We start from the raw sequence: 26,716 nt of genomic DNA on the forward strand, positions 1-26,716 counted from the left end.
CTACAATGATCCAGAAGGTACATATTTATTTCTAGTCTTCAAGTAGTTGTCCCTGAAATTTTAACATGCTTACATTTTTTTACAGGTTTTATTTATTTATTTATTTATTTATTTATTTATTTAGAGAGCATATGACCAGGGAGAGAGGCAGAGGGAGAGGGAGGAAGAATCTGAAACAGTTTCCATACTGAGTACAAAGCCCAGTATAGGGCTTGATCTCAAGACCCTGAGATCATGACCTGAGTCTAAATCAAGAGTTGGAAGCTTAACTGACTGAGTCACCCAGGTGCCCCTAACATCTTACATTTAAAACTCTAACAGTTATCAGTATCTTTAAGCATACTGAATAATATAAAGGCTTAGGATGCTTTAGTCCAGGAACTCAAAGCTTACATACCATCGTCATCTAGCTTTTTAATTCTGTTGTCTTTTATTTGTTTTATTTTCATAAATATACTTATTTATTGTTCATATCTTGTTTGGATACAAGGCTAAACTGGGCTCACGGAATGAATTTGGGAGTATCGTCCTTTCGCCTCCTGGTATCTGAGACAGTTAATAAAAGGTTGGAATGGTCTGTTTCCGAAATGTTTGATAGAGCTCATCTAAAAACCGTTCTGATTCTGAGGAGAGTTTTAGTAATTGCTTTAATCTCTTTAATACCCACTTGTAGTAAGTTATATTTTTCTAGGAACTTTTCCATTTCATCTGATTTAAAAATTTATTGGAAAAAATATTATTGGTGGTATTGTCCTGCCTTCTCTATCTTTATTGTATCTCTCTCTAATTGTGTCCCTTTTCTTTAATGAGATTTCTGTTTTTATTTTTTAGACATCTGACATTTCACTTTTTTGATTCTTTCTACTGTATCTTTGTTTTCTTTTTCATTGATTCTTGCTTTTACCTTTACTGCCTCCATCTGTTATTGCATTTCCTGACTTTTGAAATTGGAAATTGAATTAATTTTTAACTGTCTCCTTTTCTTATATACATTTTTTTGGCTATAAATATCCTTTGAAGCCTTCTTTGGTTGCATCGTCCAAGTTTCAATATATGATGTTTTCATATCATTTAGTTTCTAAGTATTTTTTATTTACATTTTATCCATCTTTGATCCATGAGTTATTGAGTTATTTAAGATTTCCAAATACATTGAGATTTTTAACTCATTTTTTGTTATTAACTGTTAATTTAACATGGTCAGAGAATGTGGTCTATATAATAACCGCTTATTAAAATTCATTGAGGGGGGACTTGATGGCTCAGTTGAATAATCGTTTGACTCTTGATTTTATTCAGGTCATGATCTTAGTGTCCTGAGATTGAGCTCCATGTTGAACTCCATGTTCAGCAGAGAATCTGCTGGAGATTCTCTCTCTCCCTCTCTCTGTCCCTCCCTCTCCTCAAATAAATAAATAAATCTTTAAAAATAAAGTGAATAAAATAAAATAAAATAAAATAAAAAGGAACCTGGGTGGCTCAATCAGTTAAGTGTCTGCCTTCTGCTCAGGTCATGATCCCACAGACCTGGGATTGAAGTCCTGCATTGGGCTCCTGGCTCAGTGAGGAGTCTACTTTTCTCTCTTCCTCTTCCTCTGCCCCTTCCTTCCCACTCGTGTTCTCACTTGCTTACTCTACTCTCATAAATAAATAAATAAATAAATAAATAAATAAATAAATAAATTCCTTAATAAAAGAATAAAAAAATAAAATTCATTGAGACTTGTTTTATGCCTTAGTATGTGATCAATTTGTAAATGTCCATGCTGTTAGAGAATATTCATATTTTTTTAAGATTTTACTTATTCATGAAGGACACAGAGAGAGAGGCAGAGGGAGAAACAGGCTCTCTGTGGGACTCCATCCCAGGACCCTAGGATAATGACCTGAGCCAAAGGCAGACACTCAACCACTGAACCAGCCAGGTGCCCCAAGACTACTTGTATTCTTTAACTGAATTTCATATTGTCCATTGAATCAAGCTTACTAATTGTGTTGTTCAAGTTTCTATATTTTTTGCTGTAATTCATGATCTATAAATAATGAGAGGTATGTTAAAATTCTCTACTGTGCAGTTGTAAATGTCACTTTATTCTTATAGTTCTGCTAATTTTTCCTTCACATATTTATAGTCTGTTATAATAGGCATATACATATATTTTTAGAGGTGTTGTAATTTTTAGTGGATATATTTGCCCACTTTCTAAATTACACACAGAGATTTATTTTATTTCCTACTGTTGCCAACCCATCCCCCAGCTGACATTAAATTTTTTTGTCCAGTCTTTTAACTCTATATTGTTATCATGAACCCCACAAATTAAGCATTCTTGCTTTACACTCTTAATATTGAGTAGATTTAGAGATATATTTATGATTTCATTCATGTGACATTTTCCCTATAGCTCAAATGTCCTTTTGGTGATCTCTTCCTTCCACTTGAAAAACATCCTTGGCAAGTTCTATAAGTGAAAATTTGTTGGTGGTAAATCCTCCCTGACTTCTTATACGGAAAATATTTCCCTCTTGTTTGTGAAAGATAATTTTTCAAGGAACGCAATTCTTGTCTTACAGCTGCTTTCTGTCTGTACTTTCAAATTTTAATATTCTGCTGTCTGCAGTCCCCATCGCTGCTGTGGAGGACTCGGACTTCCTTCTGCATATTATTCCTTCTTGGGTAAATTGCCTTTTTTCCCTCTGGCAGTTCTTAACTGCTTCTCCTTATTTTTTGTGTTCTGCAGTTTCACTAAGATGAGTTTAGGTTTGAATTTCTTTCTATTTATCTAGGTAGAGATGTGTTGTTGGTCTTCTGGACTGGAGATATGTTTTGCAACAACCCTGGAAAACTATCAGGAATTTTGACCCTCCTTTCATATTTTCTACTGTTTTAATAACATGTATTCCTCAGAATTTTCTCTTCAGCTATGTCTATTTGGTGATCTAGCCATTCCAGTAAGCACTTCTCTTTTTTTTTTTTTTTTTAAGATTTTATTTATTTGACAGAGAGCACAAGCAAGGGGAGCAGCAGGCAGAAGGAGAGGAAGAAGCAGGCTTCCCACAGAGCAGGGAGCCCTATGCCAGGCTTGATCCCAGGACCCTGAGATCATTACCCCAGCTGAAGACAGATGTTTAACTGACTGAGCCACCCAGGCATCCCAAGTGACTTATTTATTTTATTATTTTTTAATAATAAATTTGTTTTTTATTGGTGTTCAATTTGCCAACATACAGAATAACACCCAGTGCTCATCCCGTCAAGTGCCCCCCTCAGTGCCCATCACCCATTCACCCCCCACCCCCCCAAGTGACTCCTTTAAATATGACTCTTCTCATTTCTCAAATTGCAGTCTGGTTCTTCTTCTAATCTGGCTGATCATTGTACAACCTCTCTTTCCTTACTCGTTTTAAAAAGTTACTCTTTTGGGGAGCCTGGGTGGCTCAGTCAGTTAAGCACTCAACTCTTGATTTCGGCTCAGGTCTTGACCTCGGAGTCATGAGTTCAAGCCCCACATTGGGCTCCATGCTGGTTGTGGAGCTTACTTAAAAAAAAAAAAGTTACTCTTTCATTTCTTTAAAAGTATTGAGCCTAGCTGCTTTATTGCCTCTGATAATTCTTTGTGGGTGCAGTTTTTTGTGTGTTATTTCTGCTAACTCATTCATGTTGGCTTGTTTTTGCCTATGTATGTGTGTGTGTGTTTAAGGGCTCATAGTTGTGGGAACTCCCTTTTTGGGAGTGAATGTCCTAGGTGGAGGGTGCATACCTAGAAGAAGAATTTGACTTTATTTTCTGAGGTCATGTGAGGCCATGTCTAACCAGGGTCCCTTTTATCTTGCGATTTTATACATCACACAAATAGTACAAGTTCAAAACTGAAACCCCTCCTCATGGCTGGAGACCTTGAAATCTTGAGGGAGATTCTTTTTCATCCCCACTCCTAATTGAGGCTGAGACAGTTTCCTTGCTGAGTCTTCTAGATTTAATTTCTTCTTGTTTTTCTTAGGTAGTAACAGTTCCTAAACCTCTTTTCAGCAAAGTGCTAAGCACGAGGCTGTCTAGATGTTCCTGGTGATTGTAGCAGTTTCAGCAATCCCTGCTCTCCTAGGACTGGCTTTCTCACCTTGTCCCTGACCGCAGTGCTTTTCTTGACATTTCCTTTGATATGATTTTTTTTCAAAAATAAAAATCTCCTGGTATTTTAAGTGATCTGTTGTTGCAAGATTTTAACATATCTAGTCTACCATATAACTGTAATAATACTAACTTGGATCATGATATGAGGTTCAGAGACTCTTTTACAAGGTTCTCATGGACTATATAGCTCCTAACTCCTGTTTTTAGTATGTGGGAACTTTCAGAAAAAGCTCCCAAGTTTTCAAGAATATGTATTTTAAGCATCTTTTTACCTCAGATTCTAGAAGTTATGGAAAATTCCTTTCTGTTCCCATGTTCTTAATCTCAGAAACCCCTAGTCTAGCTCTGACCTTACCTACTTCAACTCATCAAGGCACTTGCACCTTCAACTCTAATGAGGTATCTTTCCTCTCGTCCTCTTCTCACTCCTTTATTTTCCTTTTCCTCCAGTTCCCATAAGCTCAACCAAAGTTCTTGTCACCAAAAAGTGGTTTCTGCAGTGTGGATAAGTCCCAGCCATAGCTCATAGGTGCTTCTAGGTATGTCACCAGTAAAAAAAGGCTGACCTTGATCCCTGGACTGAGAAGTCTTCACCTCAAGAAATTTCAAATATATACTGAGGTTTTCTTGTCTGTTTTTGATTTGTTCTGTTTTCAGATCATAAAACAAACTGAATTCTGAGATGTCTCTTGTATAAGCAAACTGTCACAAAGGGGGCAAAAGACCTTGAAAAGCCTACATGGGTCTTTAGAAAGAATGAATGAGAATGTAGCAACTTAAAATATTATTTCTGCTTTGAGTCAGCATACTACCTATAAGCCCTTAAAAGCATGTTTATTGCTTAGCTGGGTAATGCTCTTAAAACGTTCCAATGTACGATATCACACTACACCCAAAGGAATAGAATTAGCTGTGGCTAAACATGCTGAGAATTCTTTATCATTTGCAGAAGAAGGAATTTTCCTTGAGTTTACAGTACTGCAAACAAAGCCAACTTACTCTCACTGGCTTCCACATTTTAAGTGAGATAATGTTTCTCAGCAGTAAAATAAAACGAGGAACCTGTATAAGGCAGGGATACTTGGAAAAACAGGAGAAAGGTAAGACCAGAGGGGCTTGAAGTAGAGAAGAAAAGTCTAAATCATTCAATTAAAGTTATATCTTTCATTCCTTGGGTTGGGAAAACTTCATTGGAACCTCACTGGGACATTCTGTGCCCTAGATCAGAGTTTGTTAAACTAGATCCAAAAAGGTATAGTTACTGAAATACCCACCTGATAAATTATTCTCACTTGTAAGCATAGTAGTCATATATCCGATCAGAGTTTGTTAAACTAGATCCAAAAAGGTATAGTTACTGAAATAATCCACCTGATAAATTATTCTCACTTATAAGCATAGTAGTCATATATCTTAGACTTTTCTGGGACAATTCCAGTATACATTTATTTTTTTTTCTTTTCTACAAAGCCGGTGCATTCAATGTTTAACCAAGTGTGGTTTAATATTATTCAATTTAGAGATTGGAAAACATCTACTGCTGGATCGTGTGTTCTGATTTTAAGTTTATAAAATAAGGTCACCATGAGCCCTCAAAAAATATTCTGCTATGTTTACAATATTTATGAATCTAAGATAATTTAGCTTAGATTCACAAAATCATTGGAATGTAAAAACACTTGTAAGGTAATGTAATCTATCCTTCTCTTTCAGGTAAGCAGTCACACCTGAATCATCTGAGACTAAGGAGAATTTATTCTTCCTAAAGATGGTCAGAAAAGCAGATCAACAAACCTCTTATGTTATACCCTCCTTCTCTGAATGCATAGCCCTGTTCTGGATGAGAAAAAAAAGTAAAATTCTAGACATCTTCATCCTGTGCCTGTGGCGAAGGCTGTTTGACTCAATGTCTAACTGGGGAGGGTCTAAATTCTGTTTTTTTTCCCTAAAATTCCAAAATCAGCAAAAATGACTATGTATCTACTATCAAATTTGTCACACTATGAAAAGACCACGCTCGTGTCCCTCTGCTATCATTTCTCCTACCTCTTACTGGTCCCCTCACTGCTATATAACCCACAGCCCCTCTTGAATCTCCATATCCATTAAATAAACTCCCTGACATTGTTAACTTGGTGAACACTTCATCTCCTTCCTTAACTGAAATGTGTTGCTACTCTGAGGAACACTGCTTCTCCACCAGCCCTATTTCTGAGGTCTTGATAACTTCTCTCATTTATTTTTTTAACTTCTCTCACTTATTAATTACATGTGGATTAAAGCCTTGTTTTCTATCCAAAGTCTTGCCATATTGTTTACTTTTAATATAGATGCTCCTCAGCACCTCAACTCCGGTAACTTTCACTAATCCTTTTCAGCCTTAAATCACCATGGCCACACTATGGATCTTGTGGTTATCTATAAGCATGCCTCTGAAGTCTTCAACTCTCATCTTCTAGTTTTTGCTCTAACTTAGTCTTCTATGTCTTTCAGGACCTCAAATTATTATCTGAAGCACTCCCTCACCAGCTTAATTCAATTTTCTTGTATCCCAGGCCTTTTGCAGGAGCTGCTTGGGGCTACATTCCTAGATTCCTACTCCAATACACTTTCTTCCATTTCATACCCAGATGAATACCAAACCCTAGTGTAACTGCAGATGGGAGTCATTTAAAGCCAGTGCTGTCATCATCAGTCTTGCCACCAGGAAATCCCATTATTTATATATCACTTGGTCAGTCCCAAGTGATATTTCAAACTAACACTACTTTCATCTTCATATCTTCCAAGCATTCTGCTCATCTTTCATTCCCTGAAGTTCAGTAGACAAACTGGTCTCTTGCTACTTGGGAACAAATGAATCTGTATAACTTGCCTTAAATTTTCCTTCCCTTCCCCTTGCCTCTGTAAATGGTAGCTTTTCTCACAACCACCCTGGCCCCATTTCCTCTCATCCCAGGCTGTGAGGTGTTGTAGTCCATGGCCAAGCTCTCTACCCATGCCAGTGAGCTTATTTTTTCATGCCAACATTAGGTCCCTGAGCCATCAGCCATTCAGTTCTTCTTTTACCTAGAGGACAAAAGCCATACTTCCTATCATGGCTTATTCTACCTTCATCACTTCTTACTCTCATCCATTCCTTTATGATCTAGAACTACACTGACCAACATGGTACCCACTAGCCACACATGGCTATATAAATGTAAATGAATAAAAATTAAATTAATTAAAATCCAGTTGCTTAGTTATACTATCCATTTTTCAAGCACCTAGTAACCACATGGGACTACTGTTATCATGGTTAACAAGTGGTTACTGCATTGGAGTAAAATATTTCCATCACTGAAGAAAGTTCTCTTGGACAGCACTGCTCACTTTTACTAAAAATTTTGCACTTTTTTTGAAAGGGCCAAGATTTCTCATATCTCTGGACCTTTGCACACACACAGAAATACAACAAGCATTTCTATGAGACACCACTCACTCTAACATCCAACGCATATTATCATGTGGAGATCTACTTCCACAAGCAATTTTGGTGTTGTTGCAAATAAGCATGGAACCTTTGTGTGGTGGTGAGTGTACTTTTAAGGCACCCGTGTGTTTTTCTGTTTGGGTAAAAGTAAAGACTAAGAAAATGTACAAATGGGGAGGTGGAACATTATACTGCGAGAAGGGCTTTTAGATACCATCACGACAGTCTTTCCAAATATCCACACATAATCACAAATTAAACTGTCATTATAGATAAAGCGATCATCCTACCTTCAAGCTTATTACAGCTTCTCCCTAGAAAATCTTCTTCAACACTTTTAAAAAAGAACCTACAATAAACTCCCTAATTATCTTTGCTGAAACTTTGTTTTTAGTGCATCCAAATGATTAAATTGTCATGCAGTAGAAAGAACACTTGGACATTCAACTGCAATGCTATTTTAGGAAAATTTCAAGAGAAGTTGCAGAGAGAAACAGGAAACAAGTAATTTTTTTCAATTCTGTATCCCCCTAAGTCAGGTCTTGGCTGCATGACTTCATTCTTCATTTAAAGTGGAATCCTAAATTTACCAGTAAATAAAAATCAAGAATAGCAACATTAAAGTGTAAGTATGAAGCCAATTTCCTAAACCAAATATCAAGTTTGTGGTAATTATTTATCACTTTGAGTATACTTCATAAATGCCAAACTGGAATAAGAAGCAGGAGACTAGCTAGCTGTGAGACTGGGCAATTAGCTGCAGCTCTTGGGCCTCAGTCTCATGTATGAAGTAAGAGATCAGAGAGGATTCTAAGTTCCTTTTCTACTCTAAAAGCAATGGTATGTATGTATAAATAAATAAATAAATAAATAAATAAATAAATAAATAAATAAATGCAATGATATTGGGCCTGGGTGGCTCAGTTGGTTAAGCATCTGCCTTTGGCTCAGGTTATGATCTTGGGGTCTTGGGATTGAGCCCCACATGGGGCTCCCTGCTCAGTGGGTAGTCTGCTTCTTCCTCTCCCTTTAGCCCTCCCCTTCACTTGTGCTGTCTCTCTCCCTCTCAAATAAATAAATACAATATTTAATAAAATAAAAAAAATAAAATAAAATAAAAGCCATGGTATTATTGGATTGCAGGTGGAGAAAGGCATTCTTTAACATAATAATTTCTCAAATTTTTGTAAAGAACACTATAAATCCAGCTTCCAGTTCTTCCCCCACAATAACCACCACTTAATTCTTTGTGCTGAGAAATTCCAGAGTCTCCATCACCTAAAATTAGAGAAATAAATATGAGTGCAATGTAGCTACAAGAGCAGTTTATGGAGATGGGAAGGGGAGGAGTGTAGATGGCAAGAGAAGAGAATTCACAAGCTAGTGTGACCTCATTAATATCATGGACATTGCCATCTGTCTTCAAATAAGATGAGTTTGCCTTTAGCAGTGCATAGCACTTCTCTCCTTCACCTTGGTTATTGTTTGTATAGACCCACGTTTCTAGCGTGAAGTACTCTTTTTAAAATATTACAATTATATAAACATATAAACATTATCTGTAAATATAGTTTCAAAAACACTTAGTTGTTTCAGTGTCTTTGCTGAGACTATAGGCTCCATACACAGGAACCTGTAGACTCAAGAGTTTCATCTTGGATGTTTGAGGCAAGAAGGTTTGACACTGCTTTGGTTTACTATTTTTCAGCATTATGGTGATAAATGAATGGAGAAAAGGACACACACCAAGGTGGAAGAAAGAGTATATTTTTCTTCTGCAGTATGAAACTTTTAATTATTTTAAATGTGTGATTTAGTCAGCTTGGAACCAGTCCACCTCAAAGTAAAATAAAAAGAAATGAAAATTGATGATAGAATGGTTCAGTGACTAAAAAACTTAAAGTTATCACAAATAGAGTATAAAGACCTCTCCAATTCAAGCAGTTGCAACTTCTGGTATGTGTGTGTGTGTGGGGGGGGTATGTGTCAGTGTGTGTGTGTCGGGGGGTATTCAGTTAAAATATCATTATGCAGATTACTTTTATTGTCTTTAAAGACAAAAATAAAGGCTATTTTAAATGTGCCTTACAGATACATTAATTCTTTAGAAAGCATTCTATGTCACACATTTATTTAAGGAACGATTGTACACAAACTACATTTACCAACACTACATGCTCCAATCCCTTCCTCTCCAAACAAAAACGGAGAAGCCTGTTTTGCTTTGGTTGGAAATGATTCTGAATTAACACTCAACAGCAAGTCCAACTTTCCAAATGCATTGGTGAATCCATAAGTTTAGGTGGTCTCTATATTTTGCAAACTTTTGTAAAGAGTCCAAGATCCAAGGAAGAAAAGATGAAATTTCTACTTTTAAAAATCATCACATAGGTGCATAGATATAAAAAGTCACAACATATAAGCTACTAAATATCCATTCTATTGCATTGATTAAATAAATTATGATGCAGACCAGCTGTGGAATACTATACCACTCGCTGCCAAAAAGAATAAGATGAATAAGATGATCTGTGAAGGATAAATTAATAAACATACTATTAAATTTTTTAAAATGCATACTAATACTCCTTTTAATAAAAATACTAATAAATTATTATGGTCTAGTATATATACATGCATATGTGTATATATATGTGTGCATAAAATACAAAGTTGATACTAATGGTTATCACTGGAAGAGGGGTGTGAGAATAAAAGAGAATCTCACTTCTCATATATTTTTGTATGGTATCAGTTTTAAATGACCATATATTATTTTTATAATCAGAATAAATATTAAAGTTTTTTAAAGATTTATTTATTTATTTTAGGGAGAGACAGCATGAGCAAGAGGGGCTGAGGGAGAGGGAGAGAGAATCTCAAACAGACTTCATATTGAGCTTTGAGCCCAAAGTGGGGCTTGATCTCATGACTCTGAGATCATGACTTGAATGGAAACCAATTATTGGTCACCCAACCAACTGTGCCACCCAGGCACCCCTAAATAGTAGGGTTTTTAAAGAAACTTCATTAGAGACATTTTTTTTAAAAAATTTTTATTTATTTATGGTAGTCACAGAGAGAGAGAGAGAGGCAGAGACACAGGCAGAGGGAGAAGCAGGCTCCATGCACCAGGAGCCCAACGTGGGATTCGATCCCGGGTCTCCAGGATCGCGCCCTGGGCCAAAGGCAGGCGCTAAACCGCTGCGCCACCCAGGGATCCCGACATTTTTTTTTTTTTAAGCAGGGTCCACCCTACGTTGGAGTTCAACATAGGGCTTGAACTCATCACCATGAGTTCAAGACCTGAGCTGAAATCAAGAGTGATTGCTTCACCAACTGTGCTACTCTGGTGCTGCTGCTGCATTAGAGATTTTTTTGAAGCAAACATTGCAGCCTGAACCTTTCCATCTGATTCCTTCCTTCTACTTTTCCACTGGGGGGAGGCAGCTATATAGAAGAACAAACTCCAGGACTCTGATATAAACCAGAGTACGATGCCAGCATCTGTGCAAGGACTAAGAACTTCTCAGAGAAGAATGGCCAGTGAAAGCAGGGAGGGATATAGTGAGACAAAATCACTACCAACCCATCGGTGTCTATTGCCCTGGAGTCAGGTAAGTAAGAGGCACTGCCCTAACCTTTCCATAAGCTCCTTAACATGGGATAGGACAAATCCAAGACAAGCTGAAGTTGAGTCCTGAACTTCAGTCTCAAATTGGAACTCACAGGGAAAAAGTTTCAAATCAAAGTTTAATTTAAGACATTTTAACTTATCAAACTAAATATAGTGAAGGAGTACTATGTATTTGCAATATATACATGTAGAGCAGGAAAAGCTGCAGTAGCTATTACTCATTAAGGAGAAGGTTTCTATCAAAGTTGAATTTGGAATGCCAGGGATAGTATATGAACAAAAGTGAAGGTTCTTACTTGCATCTTTTTTTGGTCCCTAAGACAATTATAACAAAATCAAAAGCAGATCAGTTTTTATGCCTTTCCTCATCCTACTGCCTTGATCTGAAAGGAGGAGCTGAGGCAGCCAAGGAGTTCAGAGAAAAAGCCCTGGAAGTACTATTTACTAATCATACAGAAGTGTTTAAATATTCTTACATCTGGTATGGTCATACCTCTGAGTGCCAGCTGACTATTCAATCTGTGAGTGGGCAGTGAGCAAGTGAAGTTTATGAATTTTTCCTCATAACCTGCTTGGGTCTAGCCTCATATATAACTCAGAAAATAATCGAATTCTGGATATGGATTTTCTTTCTCTGTCCAAGTGCTTTTGTTACAAATCATCATCCATGATCTTACTGCATGTGATTTTCATTGTCATAGTATTTCACATGATATTCCTTCTGACTAAGGAATTTATTTTATATATGTATTTTTAAATGTGACAATGGACTTATTTTTCCAAGATTTATGGATCTTAACTCTGTATCCCAACACTTTATACAATGGTGAGATGGTCCATTGAAAACTAATTTATGCCTCAGCTAAAAGATAACTTCCTGTAATATTGGGTACAGTCTTATAATATGGTGCAGATTCCCCTGTCAATAAAATATGAGGGTCAGAGAATCAAGAGGGTCAAGTGTGAGTGGTTCCTCTTTCTATTATAAAACTCACTTGCAAAATGTTTACCTCTCTTTGCCATGATTTTGAGCTCTGCTGGCCTAAATTTCTTATTTCCCAATGGATATATATTTTCACCTATATGACACGACAATGATTTCACTGAACTAAAAGATAAGTTAGCCAGCTGGCCACCTTTGGATGTTTTTGTTACTGAACAAGAACAAAGACAAAGAAGGGATTTGCTGCTCTAGCTTGAGTGATTGACCTTGTTTATCAAGCACAAATAGATACTGGTACATATTAAGGGCAGGAAGGAATATTTATAACCCAGAGAATCCCCTGGGGGTGTCTCCTAATACTTCTATATCCAATACTAAAGATTAATGGAGGACCACAGGAGCACAACATGGACAAAACTCAGGCATTTATGGAAGGAAGTCTCAGAGTCACCCCACTAAGATATAGAACATCGAGCGGATGACTGAAGGCAAAATGACCCATAAGATTGGTAGTGGACAAAGAAATAAATACCAGTTATGTTTTTCTGGCCTGTTACAGGACTGGAGGACATTCAGGGATACCTATTTTTCCTGCTTGCTTTATTAAGTGTGTATTTGTATGTATTAACCAATTTTCTATTTTCTCTTCTCCTTTTCACTTCTACATCTATGAGGTGATGGTTAACTCTAATTTAGTTTTGAGGTTACTGGATACCAAGATGGGTATGTGATTGAACTAGAAAAGGACTGAACGTCTTCAGGGGTAGATAGAGCATTTAATGAGATTTGTGCCTTTTCTTTGGGAAGAGAGTTTTACTGGTATGGGGCAGATTTGCATGTTAGATAAGAGTAAGTTGTTGCTATTGTGACTGCCTGGAAGGCTCCATATGCATAAAAACTTGTTTATGGATATTGGGTAGGCAAAGATTTACTCTGTGATAGATTGGCTTGACTCTCTTAACTCCTAGTTCATCCTTTTTCCTTATTTGGAAGTATTAGAAAGCTAACTACATTCCTCAGATTTTCTTACTGCTAGGATTTTGGGTATAAATTTGGTTCTGCCAATGGAATTTCATGAGCTTTTTTAAAGGCAGAAGGAGTTCTGCCATTTTTCTGCAACAGTGTGGACAGACATGCACACAGTTAAGGGTAAGTGAGTTACAAACTTCATCATGCCTGTCTAGTCACTGGACAGCGGTGACGGTAGCAGGTAACAGCAGCAATCATCTAATGGTGGGATCACATCAGCAGTGGTCAAAATGGAAGTCAAAGTTCCAGTGGAATATCCTGATTTCCACATCTTTAGCACTTACAATAATTTTATCAAGAACTTATTTCTACATTAAATCCTTTAATGTTTGGAAAACCTAATGTATTTTCTATTGCCTGAGTTAAAGTGCAATTATTATATGACTCTAGATCTACACTTGTGCCTGTTCAAAAAGAGGCTTGTAATAAATTCTAACACAAAAAAAATCTCTAATATATGTTGGAAAGTTTTTTTAAAGAGAGCCATATTAAACTATTTATTCTAAATATTGCACATGCAACACGCGGTTTGAGTATAAATGGCATACGTCACCATATACTTGAAAGAATATAAACCAGATTTGTAACAGCAATAACTTCTTTGAAAGGAAGTGGCATTGTCAGTGGTAATGAAGGAAGACTAGTTTCATGCATAAAGACTGAATCACAATTAGAATATATTCTTTTATTACTTGATGTTGAAAAAAATAAAATTTTTATTATTTTAATTTTTAAAAAGATTTTATTTATTTATTTATTTATTTATTTATTTATTTTTTTTTTTTTTTTTTTGAGAAAGAGAGACAGGGGGAGAGAGAGTGAACATAAGCAGTGGAGAGGGACAGAAGGAGAGGGAGAAGCAGACTGTCTGCTGAACAGGGAGCCCAATGTGGGGCCTGATCCCAAGAACTTGGGATCATGATCTGAGCTGAAGGTAGGAGCTTAACTGACTGAGCCCCACTCAAGCACCCCAAGAAATAAAATTTAAAAAATAATAATAATTATGGTTGTAAAGGGTAAAGCAATTATAAACATTGTTCATGGAAAAACATATAATATTTTAAAATAACCTAGAGTTAGACAGAATCTAAGAAAGGACTAAAGGAGGCACAGCATAAAACATGCTAACTTACAGCTTTTTGGGGAAGGAGAGAAAGTCAGAGTGGGAAAAGCATATAGACATTATTTTGTTCTTGAGAATGACAGAGAACTTTAATTTAAATATATTTTTAACATAAAGATAACCAGTAATAGAAAAAAATTGGACACGTAGCTTTCAAATCATCAGAGCAAAGAATACACATAATAAAGAGATAATTTTATAAGAGAATGTAAAATACCAAAATTGACTCAAAAGCCCAGCAAATTAATGAAGCATAATAACTAAGAAAGAAACCAAAAAGGTTAGAAAATAATAATAGTGATATGGAAAAGAAAAGACAATAGACCTACATGCTTTATAGACAAGTTCCCTCTATTCCTTGAAGGTTTGATCACATTCTATGTTATCTGTGCATTTATAAAAGACAGAAACACTGGAATGCTCCCCAGTAAATTTTATGAGGTTTCCATTGCTCTAAAGTTAAAGATGTACAAGAATGTAATAGACATGAACAAATGAGCACCAATATATTTTTTAAAATATAGTTGTAAAATCTTATATAGAACATTACCACATTAAATCCAACATTATAGGGACACCTGGGTGGCTCAGCGGTTGAGCATCGGCCTTCAGCTCAGGGTGTGATCCCTGGGTCCTGGAATCAGATCCTGCATCAATTTCCCCACAGGGACCCTGCTTCTCCCTCTGCCTATGTCTCTGCCTCTCTCGGTGTGTCTCTCATGAAAAAACAAATAAAACCTTAAAATAAAAATAAAGTAATAGATCCAACATTATATTAATTCCAAAGTTGAATTTTTTCTAAGGATTTATTAGTCACTCAACTTTAGGAAATCTGCTGAGGCAACTCATTACTCAAATGAGTTAAGTGAGAAAAATCATATGAATATTGTCACAAAAAAACTTGATAAAATTCAATACCCAATCCTTAGGGGGAAAAAAATCTTCACAAATTAAGGAATAAGAATACATTCCCTTAATGTAATAAAGAGTATGTATTAAAAACAAGTAGTAAAACCATAGTTCAGAGTGAAACAGTGGCACCCCCACTGAGCATATTAAGACAAGCATATCAGCTTTTAAGACTATCTGCTATTTTGTTCTAGAATTACTAGCAATAAGATAAGAAAATAAATAAGGTAAAAATTCATAAAATAAAGAGATAAAACCAAAATTATTTGTAGATATGTGATTTATTACTAAGAAAATACAAGGGAAACAACTGAAAATAGAATAGAATAAAAGGTCAGAAGTAAGAATAAACATAAATCTCGATAGATTTTTTATGTGTCAGCATAAAAAAGAGGAGGGTGGAGAAAAAACTGCATTCACAAATTCACAATAGCAAAAACCATTATAAAAATGCCTCAGAATGGGATGCCTGAGTGGCTCAGCGATTGAGCATCTGCCTTTGGCTCAGGGCGTGATCCCAGGTTCCTGGGATGGAGTTCCACATCGGGCTCCTTGCATGGAGCCTGCTTCTCCAGCCTCTGCTTGTGTCTCTGCTTCTCTCATGAATGAGTAAATAAAATCTTTTTTAAAAATGCCTAAGAAAAAATATAATCAAAGCCTATGCCAAAGAAACAATAATTTCCTGAACAACATAGAATCAAAACACACACACAAAAATTGAATTAATGGAAATATATTAGATGTTCCTAGATGGGAAAATTCAATCTTGAAAACATTGAAAACATTGAGTTCTCTTTCAATTTAATCTATAAATTTATTGTCAGTGCATAATTGTTTCCTGTTTGAAAAATTGTTTTTGAAGTAATCGTGTAGTTACGGAAAACTTATTTTTTTCCAAATTATTTGAAGTAAATTGCTTTCCCTGTTTCCCTATCATCTAAGACTCTAATGTGTGTTTCCTACAAACAAGGAGGCTTTACAGAATGGCAATACAATCATTCAAATAAGGAAATTATTTTAAAAAATATTTTTATTGGAGTTCAATTTGCCAACATTTAGCATAACACTCAGTGCTCATCCCGCCAAATAAGGAAATTATTACTGATGTGGTACTGCCATCTAATTGTTAAACCCCATAATCAAGTTTCATCAGTTGTCTCAACAATCTTTTGCCACAAAAATATCCAGTTCAGAATCATGCATGTCACTTAATTATGTCTCTTAATCTCCTTCACTCTTAACAGTTCCTTAGTATTCCTTTGACTTTCATGACCTTGATACTTTAGAAGACTATAGGCTAGTTGTTTTGTAGAATGTAACTCAATTTGGCCTTCTCTGATGTTTCCTAGTGATTGAATTCAAGTTATGCATCCTTAGCAGGAATGCCATAGATATGAACCAGGGCGTCTTGATTTCCCCACTGGGCTGTCCCCACCTTTGTGGTTGTCCTCCAAGCCGTACTCAGGCTTTGACAACTAATACAAAGAGACAGTTCTCCATGGTTTCCCTCTTTATCCTAGTTGGGCCCTGATAACCCACTCCAGACTCCGCACCATATGAACATCCTCCATACCTGCTCTGGTTCTGCTATCCTTGGCAGCACTTTATAAATATAATACAATCTCATTTGTAATTCCAAACAAAATCTATTTAGAGCTTTAAAAAGTGATGCTAAGATTCTACTTGAAGAACAACTTGAGGGCAGCCCGATGGCTCAGCGGTTTAGCACTGCCTTTAGCCCAGGGCGTGATCCTGGAGACCCGGCATTGAGTCCCACGTCAGGCTCCCTGCATGGAACCTGCTTCTCCCTCTGCCTGTGTCTCTGCCTCTCTCTCTCTCTCATGAATAAATAAATAAAATCTTTTTTTAAAAAAGAACAACTTGAAATGAGCAAAGATATATTTGAAAAAGATGGAAAAGACTTACTTTATCATATATTGTAAAACTACAAAAATTTAAAGAATTAGATGCTGATTCAGGGATAGGCAAATTCATGACAAGAAGAGATTAAAGACACAGAAGAATATTGTGGTAGTTAAAGTCAGTATAGATAAAGTAAATTAGGTGAACAATGGTGATTTGGAGAAAAACATTAATTAGCATTCTATATTATGACTTACCCAAAAGTTTAAGTGTAGAAAAATACAGTCATAAAGTAGTACAGTCACTTAAATAGGGCAATTTCATTTCTATAGGTAATCATACAGAGCACTGTCGATTAGAGCCTTAGAGCCTTTACATTCACCCACTAATGTTTGAGTGATGGAACCCAACATTTTCCTCTTGTCAAATGTGTTCTGTCTGCCACTCAAACACAAAAAGGATTGGCTCGCTTTCTTATAATTAGAAGTAAGTTTCATTAGCCTTGCAGCCTCACTATTTTTCAACAGTTCGCCTCATCCATCTTTCTCAGCACCTACAAGTTTTGCTCAATTTTGAATTCAGTCCAAGTCCACCTCAGCCTCACCCTAGAGGCTTCTGCTTACCCCAGACTCAATTACTTCCTTGAACTGTGACCCTGGAGAGCTTTTTACACCTTATCAGATAGTAAATTCTACCTGTTAAATATATTGTGATTGCCAGGTCTGCTGTATTTATACACACACGGAAACTACAACCTACTTCAGAGAAAACTGCAATATTTTTAAATGAAATCAGGAAAAACAAGAAAGAATTAGTATTTTATTGTGTTCAGGAGATTATATATTCATATGCTTTTTACAAGTCTGACTTCCTGTCATTAGACCTATTTTTTCTCATATTCTCTATGTGCTATTATTTTAGAGGCATTCCTATCTTATTATTCCTTCTTATTCCCTATTTCACTTGCCAGTAATGCTTCTAAGAATACATCATATTTTACTACAATTTTTCACAAAAGAAAGAATATTACTTTGCTCCACAATAGATTAACTCCCAGACAAATGGATTACCTGTTAATTTTATGTCATCCTTACTGAACTAAAACTCTCAGTGTTGAATTTTACTAATTATATATTATCGTAAAGTAGCTACTTACAAAGTCATTTTAAATAAGCATTTATCCAGAAATCTATTATAATTACTCAACCCCAGAAAAGAGGACAAGAATAGTGTCACGCACATGCTGCAAAATGGCTGTCCATGGACCCGAATGGAACATGCCAATATGCTTTGTTAGTTATGAAGAGTGATTTTAAAACCAAATATGATATAGTTTCAACATTTAAAAATTAGGAGAGCTTACAAAATTAAATTATGATTTCTGTCTTTTGGGGAAAAAAATCAGGAAAGAATGTCTAGCTGTTCTGGACAGTCCCTTCAATAAATGGTGTTGGGAAAACTGGACACACAGAAGAATGGAACTGGACCCCCTGCCCTTGGGCCCATACATAAAAATCAATCCAAAAAGACTTAAATGTAAACCTGAAACTATAAACCTTATAAAAGAAAACATAAGGGCTAAACTAGTTGACATTGGTCTTAGCAATACTTTCAAAAAAAATTTTTTTATTTAAATTCAATTTGCCAGGACACCTGGGTGACTCAGCAGTTGAGTGTCTGCCTTCGGCTCAGGGCATGATCCCAGGGTCCTGGGATTGAGTCCCTCATCGGGCTCCCCACAGGGAGCCTGCTTCTCCCTCTGCCTGTGTCTCTGCCTCTGTGTGTCTCTCATGAATAAATAAACAAAAATCTCTTTAAAAAATTAATAAGTAATAAATTCAATTTGCCCACATATAACACCCAGTACTTATCCCATCAAGTGCCCTCCTCAGTGCTCATCACCCAAGTTACCCCATCCTCCCACCCTCCTCCCCTTCTGCAACCCTTTGTTTGTTTCCCAGAGTTAAGTCTTTCATGGTTTGTCTCTCTCTCTAATTTTTCCCCATTCAGTGTCCCACCTTTCCATTATAATCCCTTTTACTATTTCTTATATTCCGCATATGAATGAAATCATATGATGATTGTTTTTCTCCAACTGACTTATTTCACTCAGCATAATACTCTCCAGTTCAACCCACATCAAAGCAAATGGTAGGTATTCATCCTTTCTGTTGGCTGAGTAATTTTCATACATATGAAATTTGTATATATATCACATCTTCTTTATCCATTCATCTGTCGAAGGACATCATGGCTCCTTCCACAGTTTGGCTATTGTGGACATTGCTGCTATGAACATTGGGGTGCAGGTGTCCTTTTGCTGGATTTGACACCAAAAACAAAGGTAGCAGAAGTAAAATAGACAAGTGGGACTAAATCAAACTATAGAGCTTCTACAACCTCTGGAAAGAGAGAAAATGTTTGCAAGCCACATACCTGATAAAAGGTTAATTTAAAAGCCTAATAACCTAATGAAGAAATGGCAAAGCACCTGACTAGCAAAGACATACAAAATGTCAACAGGTACAAGAGGAGCTCAACACCACTGATCAGGGAAATGCAAATCCAAACCACAATGAGATATCATCCCCTCACAGCAGTTAAAAGGTCTATTATCAAGAAGACAAGGAAGAGCAAATGCTGGCAAGGATGTAGAGAAAAGGGAACCCTCATATATTGTTGGTGGGAGTGTAGACTGGTACAATCACTATAGTCAACAGTGTGGATGTTCCTGAAGAAACTGAAAACAAAACTACCATATGATCCAGCACTTCCATTTCTGAGTATATATCCAAAGGAAACAAAATCACTACCTTGAAGAGATTATCTGCACTCTTGTTCACTGCAGCATTATTCACATAGCCAAAGAAAGTATGGAAACAACCTCAGTGTCCATTGGCCTATGAATGGATAAAGAAAATGTGATATTTTAAATATATATAGAATATTACTCAGTTCTTAAAATAAAAAAGAAATCCTGTCATTTGTGACAACATGGATAAAACTGGTGGGCAATTCTACTTACTGAAATATACCAGATATAGCATCATTTATATGTGGAATCTAAAAAAAGTCAAACTCATGGAAAGGATTAGGAAAGTAGTTGACAGGGCCTGAGGAATGAGGGAACTAGGAGGAGAGTGGTAAAAGGGAGCCCCCCCAAAACCCACTCTGAATATTTTTGTACATGTCTTTTTGTAGAAATTTCTCCTAATATCCGTTGGATACTCACTTTGCAGTAGAATTACTAGGAATCTGAAGGTAGGTATCTATTTAGTTGAGTACAGAATTCTATCTTCCAAAGTGTTTGTACCAATTTGCACTCCCACCAGCAATGTATGAGGGTTCCAGTTGGTTCATGTTGTTGCCAAACTGGGTGTTGTCAATCTTTTTAATTTTAACCATTCTAGTGGGTGTGTCGTGGTATCTTGTTGTGGTTTTAATTTTAATTTTCTCCATGACTAATGATGTTGAGCTTCTTCTTATATGCTTACCCTCAGTTAGATATGCTCTTTTAGAAAGTGCCTGTGAAAGTCTTTTGCCCATTTTTAAAATAATAGCTTTATTGAGACTTAATGCACATACTATAAATATCACGGTGTTTAAGGTACAAACCCATTGAGTGTTGGTATATTACAGAGTTCTACGATTATCAGCATCATCTAATTTCAGAGCATTTTTATCACTCCCAAAAGAAACTGTATTCCCATTAGTAGTCACTGCCTACCCACACCCCCAGCCCCTGGCAACCAGTGATTTACATTCAGTCTATAGTCATATTCCAGACACTCATATTTTTTTTTAAATTATGCAATGTGTGACACTTTGTGACTAGTTTTGGGGGGGATTTTTTTTTTTTTTTTACCAAATGTATCTTCAAAGTTCAACCATATTGTACCATGCAGTCATATTTTATTCCTTTTTATTGTTGAAAATATTATCTTATCAGGTTATGCCACATGTTTTTTTTCAATGAAAGAGAAACTTTATTAAAGCCCTTTTGGGCCTTGAGGCTCACTCCTCCTGTGGGCAAAAGAAAAGTAGAGGGGGGGGTTTATTTGACTTTCTTCTTGGGGTGCAAGTTGCCAGTATGGCCTTACTTCTTGTGGCAGTTGACAGTGAGCATGACACTTAGGGCAGATCATCTTGTTGCAGTTGTATCTCTAGGTGAGCTGGCGGAGGGAGGCTGAGGGGTGCTACTCCACAGGCAAAGCCCCAAGTGCAGGGTGGACTCTCTGGATATTATAGCCTGAGTGCACGGACATTCTCCAACTGTTTCCTCAAAATAAAAATTAATAATAATAATAATAATAATAATAATAATAATAAGTTGCTGATTAGGTAAGATGCTCTCCCTGCCTTGGATTTTAGCTTTGAAGTTCTCAATGGTGTCACTGGTCTGGACCTTGCGGGTGATGGTCTTGCCTGTCAAGGTCTTTCTAAAGATCTGTATCTCTGCGGCTGCTCCACCACCTGGTTGAAGAGAAAGAACATGTTACATTTTTTAAAAATGTAGGGATATTTGGATTGTTTCCTCTTTTTGGCTGTTAATGATACTGCTATGGACATTTGTATACATGTTTTTAAATGAACATATGTTTTCAGTTCTCTTGGATATATACCCAGCAAAAAATTGCTGGGTCCTATGGTAACTATGTGTTTACCATTTTGGGGAACTGCCAAACTTCCAAAGCAACTGCACTGTCTTAAATTACCACTAGCAGGGGAACCTAGGTGGCTCTGTCGGTTAAACACCTTCCTTCAGCTCAGGTCATGATTCCAAGGTCCTGGGATGGAGCGCCGCCGCCCCCCCCCCCACCTCCTGCCCGGCCAAGTACTCCTTCCAAGTCCCCTGCTCAGTGGGCAGTCTGCTACTCCCTCTCCTTCTGCCCCTCTCCCGGTTCCTGCTTTATCTCTCAAATAAATAAATAAATAATGTAAAAATGCAAGCAATGAATGGACTGTCCATTCTTCCTGTGTGCTCATCAGCACTTGTTATTGCCTATTTAAAAAAAAAAAAAAAAGGTTAAATAAATAAATAAATAAATAAATAAAAATTTTTTAAAAAGGTATGCTATCCTAGCGAATTTGAACTGGTATCTCATTGTGATTTTCACTTTTCTTTCCTCATTGACTAATGATTTGAACATCTTCCCATGAGCTTAGTGACCATTTGTGTACCTTCTTGATAGAAATGTCTATTTAAATTCTTTGGCCATTTTTAACTTGGATTGTTTTTCTTTTCACTGTTGAGTTATAAAAGATATCTATATGTTAACAGATAATATATGTATTTAGATATTTATGTATATTTATATATACATAATACATCAGCATGTCTATACAGGTGGATAAATGATTTGCAAATGTTTTTCTCCTATTCTGTGGTTTGTCTTTTTATTTAACTTGATAGTGACCTTTGACACACAGAAGTTTTTCATTTTTATGTAGTCCAATTTATTCAGTCTTCCTTTTGTCATCTATGCCTTGGTTATTATGTCTAAGAAACTATTGCATAATATAAGATCTTAAAATTTACTCCCAAGTTTTCTGGTAAGAATTTTGAAGTTTTCGTTCTATGATCCATTGTGAGTTAATTTTTGTATAAAGTATAATGGGGTCCAAGGGTCATTATTTTATGAATATAGAGTTGCTACAACTCCAATTGTTGAAAAAGCTGTTCTTTCTCTCTTGAATTTTCTTAGTATTCTTATCAAAGATTGATTTACGGGTAGCCCCGGTGGCTCAGCAGTTTGGCACTGCCTTCAGCCCAGAGTGTGATCCTCGAGACCCGGGATCGAGTCCCACGTCAGGCTCCCTGCATGGAGCCTGCTTCTCCCTCTACCTGTGTCTCTGCCTCTCTCTCTCTCTCTCTCTGTCTCTCTCTGTGCCTCTCATGAATAAATAAATAAAATCTTTAAAAAAAGATTGATTTACCATAAATATAAGGGTTTATTTCTATGCTCTCAATTTACTCTATTAATCTATATGCCTACCTTATGCTAGTGCCCCATTTTCTTGATTATAGTAGTAATTAGATCAGTTTTGAAATGTCTTCCAACTTTTTCAAGATTGTTTTGGCTATTCTAGATTCCTGGAATTTCCATATGAATTTTAGGTTTAGTTTGGTAATTTCTGGTAAAAAAAAAAAATAGCTAGGATTTTGGTAGCGATTGTGTTGAATCTGTAGATTAATTTAGGAAATATTGCCATCTGACTATTAAAACTTCTAATCCATAAGCATAGGATGTCTTTCTGTTTAAGTCTTCTTTAATTTCTTTCAACAAGATTTTGAGATTCAATTGTACAAATGTTACATTTCTTCTGTTAAATTTATTCCTAAAAATTTTATTCTTTTGTAAGTCGAATTGTTTTCCCAATTTCATTGTCAGATTTTTCAATGCTAACGAATAGAAATACAATTGACTTTTGCATATTGTTTCTGTAGCTTATATCTTTCAAACTAGCTGTTTACTAGCACTAACATTGTGTGTGTGCAACTCCTTAGGATTTTCTCCATGTAAGCTTGTGTCATCTATGTATAGAGATAGTTTCATTTTTTTCCATTCTAATCTGGATGGCTTTTGGAGTCTTCTTACCTAAATGCAGTGGCTAGAACCTTTAATACAGTGTTGAACAGAAGTGATAAAAATGGATATTCTTGTCTTGTTCCTAATCTAAAGGAGAAAGAATTCAGTTTTTCACTATTAAGTGTTAAGCTGTGGGGATCCCTGGGTGGCGCAGCGGTTTGGCGCCTGCCTTTGGCCCAGGGCGCGATCCTGGAGACCTGGGATCGAATCCCACGTCGGGCTCCCGGTGCATGGAGCCTGCTTCTCCCTCTGCCTGTGTCTCTGCCTCTCTCTCTCTCTCTCTGTGACTATCATAAATAAATAAAAATTAAAAAAAAAGTGTTAAGCTGTGATGTTTTCATAGGTGGATTTTATAAGTTTCAGGAAATTTCCTTCTACTTCTAGTGTGTTGAGTATTTGAGTGTTTCCATCATGAAAAGGCATTGAATTTTGTCAAATGCTTTTTTGTTTGTTTGTTTCTATTAAGAAAATGTGATTCTTGCTCTTTTATTGTATTACTTTGGTGTTTTACATTGGTTGATTTTTGTCTGTTAAGTCAACCTTGCATTCCTGGGATCAACCCACTTGGTTATGGTTTATAATTCATTTTATGTATTGCTTTTATTTTATTTTTTATGTTCAATTTTATGTGTTTGCTTATATTTTCTTGAGGATTTTGTGTCAATATTATAAAGTATATTTATCCATAGTTTTCTTTTTTTGTGATGTCTTTGGTTGCTTCTTGGATTCGTGTAAGCCTTTAACTACTTTCTAGAGTTCTGAAAAAAAGTTTTATTTTGACAATTTTTATCTGCCTGCTCTAATAGAGGAGAAGATTTTTGGAGAGCCTTAATCTGTCATTCTAGATGTGTTTCTGCCATTTATTTTAATTCTTATTGATTAATAGGAGTTTTCCATTTAACTTTTTAATCGATTCTGGATACAAGTCCTTAGTCAAATATATGCATTGTGAATATCTTCTCCCAGTTCATGTCTCACCTTTCACTCTGGATCTAAGCTTGTCCTTTGCCACTTAACCTAAAGATTTTGTCATATAGAGGAAGATTAAGCACTTTTGTTTTGCTGCCAGGTAGTCAAGAGTATCTATAGTCTCAAGAAAGAATAGGAATTCCTGGACATCATACTATGTAGTATGATTAAAATTTTTTATAGAATGTTATTTTATGTTTATATTTTATTACTTAATATATGAATATGCTCTCTCTATTAAAAACCACAATGAAATAAAAATAAATTAAGAAAATGTAACATTTCTTCTTCCCTCTTTTCTGCTCATGACATAGTATTGGTCGTCGATACTTAATACATCCTTCTTAAACCTTTCCTATGAAAGTGTACACCAACATTCATCCATCCAGACACACAGAGATGTTTAGATGGTGGAAGATTTAAAAATGGGATCTACTAGCTATATATTTTGTGACTTGATGATTTCTAGTGTTGTTTTTAAAGGCCATATAGTATTCAATAGTAGCAGAAATACCATGTTTTGCTGAAGATTTAGATTATTTCCAATTTTTTAAGCTTTTTAAAAAACAATACCGGAATATCTTTGTACATATGTTTCTACATCTAAGTGTAAATATTCCCAAAGACTTAAATCCCAGAAATAACTATATCGAGTTATTCTTTCACCTACAGTTTATAGTAAATGTATATTTTCCCGCGTCCTCTCCAAATAGTGCAGACAAGCATTTTCTTCAATTTGGACAGTTTGATAGTTAAAAAGTATCTTTTCTTTTTTTAAGATTTTATTTTTTTATTCATGAGAGAGAGAGAGAGGCAGAGACACAGATAGAGGGAGAAGCAGGCTCCATGCAGGGAGCCCGACGTGGGACTGGATCCCGGGACTCTGGGATCACGCCCTGTGCCAAAGGCAGGCGCTAAACCGCTGAGCCACACAGGGATCCCCGTTAAAACATATCTTAAGGTTTTATCTGTATTTTCTTGATTGCCTGTGACATTAAGAATCTTTTCATTTATCCCTTTTTATCTTCACTTCCATGAATTGCTCACATCTTTCAACTACTTTGAGTTTTCTTTATTGATTTATATATTCTCTTTACATGTCCTGGATAGTAATCTTTACCTATTAAATATGCTGTAAATATTTTCTCAGTCTTAACATTTTTTAAAGATTTTGTTTATTTATTTGAGAGAAATAAAGTGAAAGACAGAGAGTATAAGTAGGGGGAAGAGGGAGAAGCAGACTCTCCACTGAGCTGGGAGCCAATGCAGGGCTCCATCCCAAGACACCAGCATCATGACCCCAGCAGAAGGCAGATGCTTAACTGACTGAGCCACCCAGTGCCCCAATATTTTCTCAGGCTTACTGCTCATATTTTAATTCTACTTATACTGTCTTTTTTATATTAATTTTTAAGAAGAGATTCTCTGATTTGACTTTGTGTTTCTAAAATTTTTGTCTTGTTTAGGAAGGCCAATCTCAACTCAATATTATGAAAACATTTTTCAAGGTGCTGGGATGGCTCAGTGGATTAAGCATCCAACTCTTGATCTCAGCTCAGGTCTTGATTTTGGAGTCCTGGATTCAAGCCCCATAATGGGCTTTGTGTTGGGCATGGAACCTACTTAAAAAGCATTTCCTGGGGTGTTCAGTCTTTTTAGCATCCAACTCTTGGTTTCAGCTAAGGCGATGGTCCCAGAATCTGGAGGTCATGAGATTAAGCCCCACCTGAGTTCTGTGTTCAGTGTGGCATCTACTTGGTATTCTTTCTCCCACCACCTTTTCCTATCCCTCTGCCCCCTCCCACATGCATGTGCACATGCACTCTTTCTCTAAAATAAATAAATGAAATCTTTTTAAAAAAGATTTTTCCTATATTTCCTTCTAATAATTTTAGAATTTTGCTTTGTAATTTTGTTTTCTCATTTTTATCCAGAGTGACAAATTGCCTTCCAAGAGGGATTTTGTTTTCTTCTTAAATCCCTCACTTGTAAATCTATGGACTTTATACCTTTATATTTTTTCAGATGTGTAGGAAATTATCCAGT

Source organism: Canis aureus, chromosome 5 (assembly GCF_053574225.1).
Source record: "Canis aureus isolate CA01 chromosome 5, VMU_Caureus_v.1.0, whole genome shotgun sequence".
Lineage (NCBI taxonomy): Eukaryota > Metazoa > Chordata > Mammalia > Carnivora > Canidae > Canis > Canis aureus.